Genomic DNA, 9,342 nt, shown 5'->3' with positions numbered 1-9,342 from the left:
TGGATATAGATCCAAATTTACCCAGGATGTGGGGTTTAGCTGGGCCCCTTTCTGCCCACAATGTCAAGGCTCACAAAAACCTCTCAAAATTTTAGACAAGCAACTTCTGTGACATTGGCCATTCAGGAATTCAGGCTTCTTTTGGCAAAGGCTGGTAGAATTGGCCTTTTTGGCACGGAATTGTTACTTTTGCCTCTGGGAAACAAAGAATGTAAAAATAGATCAGTACTATAGCTTGAAAGAGAGGTTTATGAAGACCATGTAAATGAAAATTTTGGTCAAACTTCTTTTATTTCAAACTAACTGTTTCATCTCCATGCTATTTTTTTAGCTTTACATAAAAGATAGTTCTTATCACAGAAGTCTGACTCAGATCCAAGGCTAGATTTGGAACATCTGCCATTCTGGGCCAGCTGCTTTTAGCCCCACTCCTGAACTGCCCACTAAAGTGCTTAAGCTCTGGTTCACTAAGGTGCCAGAGCTTCCAAGCTGTCCTCTTTTTTAAAAAGTAATTTTCTTTCTAAACTTGCTGCTTATAAAGCATTACTTAATTTCAGTTTAGCCTGGCTCCAGGCAGGCCACCCCACAACTTCTCCAAGAAAACCTGTCCTATTGCCTCACACCTTCTGCCTCCTGGAGTTAGTATGTGCTGTACAGGAAACAAAAGCAAACACTAATTTTCAAGTGTGACAGTGCCTTATAAGTATACTGGGAACTTTTCTTGCAAGCCCGTCTCTTCTCCTTCCTCCTTGTAAAGCCAGAAACCTCAGCTACTATAGGTGTTCAATACTCAAGCCTGGAGTCAACCATCATGGTGGTGAGGGGGCTACGCGGAAACACAGCTGTTCCCTGCTTACATGGGGAAGTGCTACTGGGGAAGCTACCGGCATCTCTGTCCCTGCTTTGACAAACACTGTCATCCAGACATCGAAACCACTCTCAGATTTTCCCTTTGAGCAGATACAGACCACTGACTCTGAACCTCTGTGCTCTAAAATCGCTTTCCTGTTTTAACCACCACAGTTTCAAAATCTGGTAGCTTAGAAATTTCCAGGGCTAAATACAAGTAACATTGAGTCCCAGTGGAAAATAGATTCTTCCGTTTCAATAATATACAGATTGTTTGGAGAGCTGACAATTCAGAGGAGACTAAGCCTTGAACCATGACTCCTGCCAAGCCTGAGCCTGACACCACAGTGACTGGGGCAGTGAGTAACGATTTATTTTTTCCCACAGTGGTGGAGTTGAGACATCATTCATGCAAGTACATTTCCCTGTGTTTAAATGATGTCTGTTAAAGAATGAGGGATCTGGCATTCAGAGCATATCTTGAGTGAAACTGGTTCAAAGGCGGAGAGCAGTCAGTTCTACACTGTAAGAACATTTAGCAAAGGCCTTGCCAATTCATCTCATGTCACATACAGACCAAAAGATGCTACAGCAACTGGTGTGAATTTGGGCTTGCTACATCAGTCTCCACTTGGGTATTTTTCTTATAGGAGGAGCTAACATAGCATCCCTCTAAGACATAGCAACTTTCTCCATTCCCAGGCCCAAGAATAGCTGGAGGGAGTTCAAGGAACCTGGGATTGCTGGTGGCAGGTCAGGAAGGCTGGGTGAAAAAGTTTTGTCCTAAAGCCAGGGGACATGACACTCACCCTGCAGTATGAACATACCACCTCCAGAAACACACATCCATGGCGGAGAGGCATCTGCCATCCTGGGGGGAAGCAAGGCTCCAAACTCCTACTGCTTAGTGGGAGGCATGTTGCCATAATGAAGTCTGTTCTGGGTTAAGGGAGGATGCAGATATGTAGCCTCTCTACCACAAGCAACAACCCCTGCCATAGCTTGGATCCTCAATACCATTGAAGTCATTTGGTCTTTTACTTAGAAGGGCTTACCCAGTTCTGAGGAGTAGGGGAAAGGAAAGGGAGAGCTTTTGATGGCACCTACATTCCCATTCATGCACACTCCAAGGTCCCACAAGGCCCTATGGGCTGCTGTGGGACAGTTAAAGCCATTAGCAAAAGGCTCATCAGCCAAGGCCATGGCTCCCATACATGTTGGAGCTTAGTCCTACACAGAAGACACGTGAACTTTTGCAGATCCTGAGTACCTAATTACATTGCAATAATGCTGCCATCTGCATGTGGCTGTGTACTGCTAGGCCCTAGCTGAACAACCAAGCTGCACATGTAAAGCTTAACCATGCACTTTTCTTCTACCAGAGAAGAGTCAGAACATGCAATGACTTGCATCACTGCCTTGGCAAACACTGGATGATTGATTTGATACTTCCTTGTCCGGTGCCATCAGGATCTCTGTGAGGAGGCCATGCACAGAACAACCTCTGAAATAGTGCAAAAGAGAGCTCACCTAGACTGGTCTTGGGGTGACTGTAGGATATTGCCACTCTATACCCTGACTGTCCCACGTGCTTCAGGAAGCTGAGAGCACTTCTTTGTCTAGCCACCCGCTCTGAAGAAATCTAATTGCATCATGTGCCTTCAGCAATCTCTTTATTCAGATACCCCTGCTGGCCTTTAAAACACTAAACAAAGTTCTTTTAAGGTTACATGAAAGAGAACCTCAATAAAACATTAAATAAATTAAAAACATCTCCTCTCCCCCTTCAACTAGCACCTGGCAGCCTCCCCACTAGGTTCATCCATCCTCACACATAAGCCAACATTTATGACAGCCTAGCACTGTTTCAGAAATTTTTTCCTCAGCCTGCTGGAGGTTTAGGATAAATACTGATCTAGCCTCAACTCCATCCAACCAGCAGGTCCTCTAAACACCTTGCAGACTTGCTAGCTGCAAGGTTTTTTTATTTCTTGTCATCCTCAGCCCAGCAAACACCATCCTTCTTAACCACACAGGTCCAACATGATACAGTGCCCTATCCCTGTCTCAAGCCTTCCTTACAGGCAGCAATTCGCCTCTTGCCCCAGGGACAATGCGAGCACCAAAAAGGAGCCTACCTTCCAAAATCACTAATGAGTTAGCACAGCAATTAGCAAGAGCCAAAAGCTTTCTGCAGATCTCAGGAGCCAGGATAGCCAGCAGGATTTAAAAGTGTAAAAAACAGACAAGCTTAACCAAAGAAATCCAGCTGCGGCCCAGCTGGTTGCATTTTGGGTGATAATACAAGGCCAGCACAACTGAGCATCCAGGAGTAACCAATGTGGCTTAAATCCTGGTGTTACTGTGCCTTCCTGGCATGGCTCTTATTATGACTTTATTTCCTACTCTGACCAGTGAGTCTGTGCTGTGGTGCAGGCAGCCACAAAAGGGGTATTTCCACAAAGCTTATGGGAGGCGAGACCTTCTCAGGGGCTTTTTGCATTCATGTGCTGGGGGCCTCCTTTGAGGGCTGCACAGAAATGGGGCTCCAGAGGCACAGCAGTGAGTTGGAGAATCATGTGTGACTTGGTCTCAAGCTGGCCAGTGCTTTGAGGTGCCCTTCCCACATCTTTCCTTAACATGAGCAGCCCAAGCATGCCAAAGGGTCAGGATCTGCACAGATGTGAATTCAGGCTACTTAAAATAGAGAAAACACAGATCTTAGAATAGAAACAAACCAGGGTCCTCCACCCCTTCTCCACTGCACCTTCCTCTCTGCTGTGTCCTCACATGTGAGGACACAATGGGGGCCTCTCAGTATTCCCTCAGGCCAACAGCTTTCAGTGCTTTCTGCCCAGCTGTGAGCCCTGCACCAGTCCTGCTGGCTCCCAAGAGATCCCCTACGAGGGCTTGGGAGTTTTGCATGAAACTCATGCTCATGCTGCACATTCCCTGTTGGGGGGGGGGGTGTCCCCCATCCTGCTCTCTGTAAAAGCTCTTCTGCCCTCCCTCATAGCTTCAGAGAAGGAACAGTTTTCCCCTCTTCATAACTATGGCAGGCATACTAAGACAAGCAGGCAGCCTTCCTCCTTCCTGCTCACCCATGGCTTTTATAACATGTACTAGCTGCAAACAAACAAAAGTAGGTACCTCGCTTCGCAGCAAATTATATGGCTTTCCCCAGCATGTTTTTCCACTCTGAAACCATCCCAAGAATGAAAGCAGTAAGTGGGCACCATCAGGAGACTAGGGACAAGCAACAGGCTGGGTTCCACTATAAATCACCTGTGTCACCACAGATGCTAAAATGATGAGGACACAGAAAAGCCCATGAGGAATCAACCATTTTGTGATCAGAGCAGGGCTTGAATATGGCGCAGTAAATAAGGCGAGGGGCCACACACTGAGCAGTAAGGAGAAAACTAAATATTAACTTGATGCTCAGCAATTGAGCACAGTCCATTCTGTGCACGAAATAAGGATGAAGGAGAGGAAAAATACTAGAAGCACATGTAATTAAACGCTACAGCAGAATACTAGAGTCACAAGGGGACTAACTGAAGACAGCATGGGTAACTGGAGTTCTGGCATTCCCTGACTGTAAAGTATCCTCTGCAGGTGTGTGTGTACGCGCAAGTGTGTGCACATGCATGTTGTGCACTTTGGATTACCCCCACACTCAGGTAATCCACACATAATCGACGGTTGCTTCCATTGAGAGGCTTCTATAGCGAAGGGACCTGAGGCTGAAGGAACAAGTGACGGAGCTCCAGCAGCAAAGAGCTACGTGGAAAGTGAGGATAAATGCTTCCTTATATTACCCATGCACAGATATAATTCCCACTACTGCAGAATTTGGGTAAGCAGCAGGGAATTACAGGTAACTTGCAGGTTACCTGCCAGAAAACAGCACCCTTGCCTTTGCAAATCTGAATGCATCCTTTAACAGTTTTTTTTTCCCCCGTGTATATTTATGTACTCAGCTTCAATAAGAACAATGGCTGGAGTAGGGGAAATTCAGCATACCTAATTCCCTATGATAATCCTTACTGGGAAGCTAGACACCCACCCATCATTTATACCTTTAAAAAGCCTCCATTAAAATGTTGTTTGCCTGCAGACTGAGCAGCTCAGTTGGCTTTGATAAAAAACAGTTGTCCCAATTCCAGGACAGGCTAAAAGAGAGTGTCTGTAGTTGTTCTTCCCCAGGCAAGGCCTGGGTGGAGCTGGAAGAAATGACTTCAGGCATTGGGGAAGCAGAGGTAGCCCAGGGAGGAGGGGCAGTGGAAGCAAGTACTGAAGCAGCAGCTGAGATGAGAGGGGAAGTGGTCAATTTTGAGAGAGAATAAAAATTACAGAATTCTGTTCTCCATAGGCACTTCACTGCAAATTGCAAAAAGGAACATGGAGAAGGGGAATCAGAAGGAAGCCCTTCTTCCTCTCATTTCCTGCAGCCTGGGAAGCCTTAGGATCCTTGTTTCACTCTTTAAAAAAACGACCAGTCTACAGAATAGCAAGAGAAGAGAGGACACTGCCTGGCCATTTTTTGGGGGGCACCATCCACGCCTGTGCCAAAACTCAATGAAGCTGGCAGAAGTTTTTCCGTTGGTTTGGGCCTAATGAGGTCAGAAAACCAACTGCTAATCTCAAACACATTAGTTGTCTCAGCAGTTGTGGTGGGGTGAGGCACAGGGGTTTTAATTTTGCTTTACAGCCTTCCTGCTAAGGCCCAGCACACCGCCCCCTTCACCACAGCATGGCTTAGCTACCTTCAGTCCTACCATTTTCCGCCTTCTGTTTCCAAAAATCAGCTGCAGAGCTGGGAAAGGTTGTGAAGCACCATGCAGGAGAAAAACCCAAACACGGCCACTTAAAACAAATATTATTTTTCAACCAAAAGACTTTGATTTTTTTCCCCAGTTTATTTTTAGAACAATGGTAAAACACACAAATCCTGGAGGCCTCAAGCACTTTACTGCTGTGCTGGTAACTTAATTTATTTCTTTAATTTGTTATAACCTCACCAAAAAAATGTTATTCTTTGGAGACTTTGCTAGCCCAAGTTTTGCATGTATTATTTGCTGCAAAAGATTAATGAGGTAGCAGAGGCAATTTTTAATGGATTCCCTTGGTTTTCTCTCCCTCTCTCCCACTTTTTCTTTTTTTCAACTCACATGGCAGTCCAGGTCCATGAATCTGCTAAGTGCTCTTGGCAGACAGGATACAGGGTGAGTGAAGAAAGTAATGAAATCAAAAAGCCTCTTTCACAGCTTCTCCCCTCCTCCTTCACCACTCAGAGATACCAGGCTAATCCACATGCTGCACCAGCCTCATGCAGCTCAAATGCCTCTGCAGACCGTGCTCTTTGCAATGGGTTGAGGGAGCAGGCAGAGCCAAACACCCCGAGTCTGCAGGAAGGCAGTGCATGTGACAACAGCTAATCCTACGCATATTTCAGAGGTGCTGTCAGCTAGCCCCAGTGATGCACTGAGGCCCGTCTCTTGGCTTTGGTCAGAGATCTGCTGACACTCCCCGAGGCTCTTGGGGAGCCTTTTGGAACTTGCCTGCGCAGTACTTCCCATCAACCTGCTCTTCTTACGGGAACCCGGCGCCGTCCGGGGTGTAACAGCAATGCAGGCTTTGGCGGTGATGGCTAAGAACCAGATCTGTTTCTCTTTCTTCAGCCAGAATAACCAGGCTAACTGTCAAGAAGAAACACGATGCTTAGAAGTGTCTAAATCCTTTCTCCCCTCTTGGCCCATGTGCAGCTTCTACTGCAGCACAGCTCTGTGGGGAAGATTGTGCCTAACTGGTGGTGAAACGAAGAGGGGCATAGGGAAAACTAAAAGTGAGGGGGCAGGGGGAGTGGGTCCAGTTGCTGAGGTCAGGGGAGAGAGAGATTTGACAAGGTCCTAGTGGTACAGAGAGGCCTGTGATAGGATAAGGGTATGTAAAAAGGAAAAGAAAGCACTACTCTCTGCTGCAAAAGCTAGGAAAAGAAAGGTGCAGGTCTCTTGTAAGGCAGCCAGCAGAGGCCTCTGCTCTTTCAGCACATGCAAGGCTGATTTTTGAACCTGAATGGACCAAAGAGAAACTGCGAGCAGCCACTCTTCTAGTCTGCCTGGAGGCTCTGTCCTATTTGCACAAGCACTGAACTACAAAAGCCCTTCACAGCATGACTGAGAAGAGGCTACTCACTACACCACAGCACTCAAACCACTTTGTGGAGTTTGGAGATCCATCCAAACTGAGCCACCAGAGAAAATATACAGTAGAAATTGTCAGGGGTACTAACCATGGTATATTTACATACAGGGGACCAACCAGTGGCCCAAAGGCTACATATGGTCTGTGGGACAACTCCATGTAGCTCCTTACCTCTTCTGCCATCCTCAGCCCTGATGCTGCCAGGATGACTGCCAAACATCTTCTGAGTGTACCTCTGGTGTAGCACTGAGCCTCACAAGCTGCATCTGTGCCTGCATGGGAGCCGGTGGGCCACGATCAGCCAGATTTCTGCAGGCATTTGCACAGTCTGCTCTGCGCACCTAACGACCCTACTTCAAGTGCTTGTGACACGCAGACACAAAAACTCCCTGACAAATCTGGCCCCTACAGCATGCCATTTAAGCAAATATACCTGCACATACACCTGCACGTTTTTCTCACATCTTTTTTTCCCCAAGCAGTAGATAACACCATACAGAAGCAGCAAAGGAGAGCAACAGTGTAGGAAGAGGGAGAGAGTGAGAATGTACCTGTCTGGAACAGCAGGCTTAAAGTCAATGACGCACAGTAAATAACCCTGGACACTGAAAGACAGGGCTATCCTTCTCCCAGAGGTGCCAGAAATGTCATGAAACACAATAGGGAAGTGCCACTGGTCTGAGGACCCCACAAAAGAAGTTTTATAGCACCGTATTTCATAACTTCTTTTGTTTTTTTTTATGGGCCCAACTTCCTGATCTCTCTCTGCCTCTCTGTGCACTGGCATATACTCAAAAACTCGCACTCTCTACTGCCAGTGGTATATTCAGGTCACTGGCTGCCCATCCCCAGAGGCAACTAGGTGACTCCAGTGCACAGAAACCAGAGGGCTTTGCACAACGTGACTAATGCCGGAATCCAAAGGGAGGGCTGCTGAGAGAGGCAAGAAAGGACATCTCAGTTCTGGTTCAGAGTAAGAAGCAAGCTCACCTCAGAGAAAATGTTGCCTGTCTATTTATCGAGTGTCAGAGGCAAGATTTCTGCCCATGCTGAATTTTGTGCTATCAGGCAAAGTAGCTTAGGGCTACTTCAGGCATTTCTAGATGAGTTGCAGGCATGGCCTTTTCCCCTCTGGGCTAGCCTGAGAAAGTATAAACAATTACTTCTATCAACAGACGTTTGAAATGTCCAAAGGCAGCCATAACTCCTTTGAACATCACTGGCTGGATTCCCCAATATATCACTTTGATCAAAAATTCATCAGGATTCCTCTTCTGCATTTTCACTGGGGTTTTTTGACACATGATTAACATTACCACACAGGTATTGTATGGTGCTTAAATATGCCCATACACAGCAAAGATTCCCATACACATTCATTTAAAGTTGGCCTGAAGCAAGCCAAATATACAAATAGTTAGAGATCTATAGGCATGCCAAGACATAGTCATGCAGCATATAGAACCAAGAGAAAATGTAATGAAGAATAACAATATTATTAACACATATATGGAGGTAATAGTATTTAATGGATTTCTATATGGAGACCTCAGTAAACCTGACAAACTCTAAGAAAAAAGACTGGGCTAACATTCTCCACCTTTACCTACAGCTGTCAAACACTGTAGTGCTGTGGTATCACTAAGCATCCAAAAATCAAAAAGCCTGCTAAGCCATCTTCCTGTGTTTTGTTACACAGTAATTAGATCCACCTCATTCACTGAGTTCATGACAAATGTTTCTGCTTCACTTGTACCCCAAGACAACTTCTGTTGCCCATTTCTTTAAAATTTTTGCACAAAAAAGGCTTTTTTTCAGAATACTATAATTTTTTTGTTCCCATCACAATCTTTGGCACACAAAGCAGGTGGTATCAGAAGTGTAAATGCTTCCATATTCTTTGAATTGCTATAAAACGCTCTGTGGTTTTGTTCATTCTAAGTACCCAGTCTTTTGATTTCTTGGCCAGTCCATTCCTTTCTCATGAGTTAACAAGACTATGGGCAGGGAGAGACATGAGAAAGGCCACCCAATTAAAGGGAGAAAATGAAGATCAAAACCTACTACTGTGCTGTTATACGGTCATTTACAGATTTGTACCTGGTGCAATCACTGATAATAGGCTAATTAACATAGCACCTGTCACTTTGCCATGACCTAAACCAGTCACTTGGCTCTAGCTTTATGATAGCTGCCTATCTTTTAAGTTAGAAAGGCTTCCATTAAAAATATTAACAACAGTGGAAGTTCTCAAACAGCTTCATTGGAAACAACAACATCAGAAGG

This window comes from Dromaius novaehollandiae, chromosome 2, assembly GCF_036370855.1.
Source record: "Dromaius novaehollandiae isolate bDroNov1 chromosome 2, bDroNov1.hap1, whole genome shotgun sequence".
NCBI lineage: Eukaryota > Metazoa > Chordata > Aves > Casuariiformes > Dromaiidae > Dromaius > Dromaius novaehollandiae.
This window is presented reverse-complemented; position numbering follows the sequence as displayed.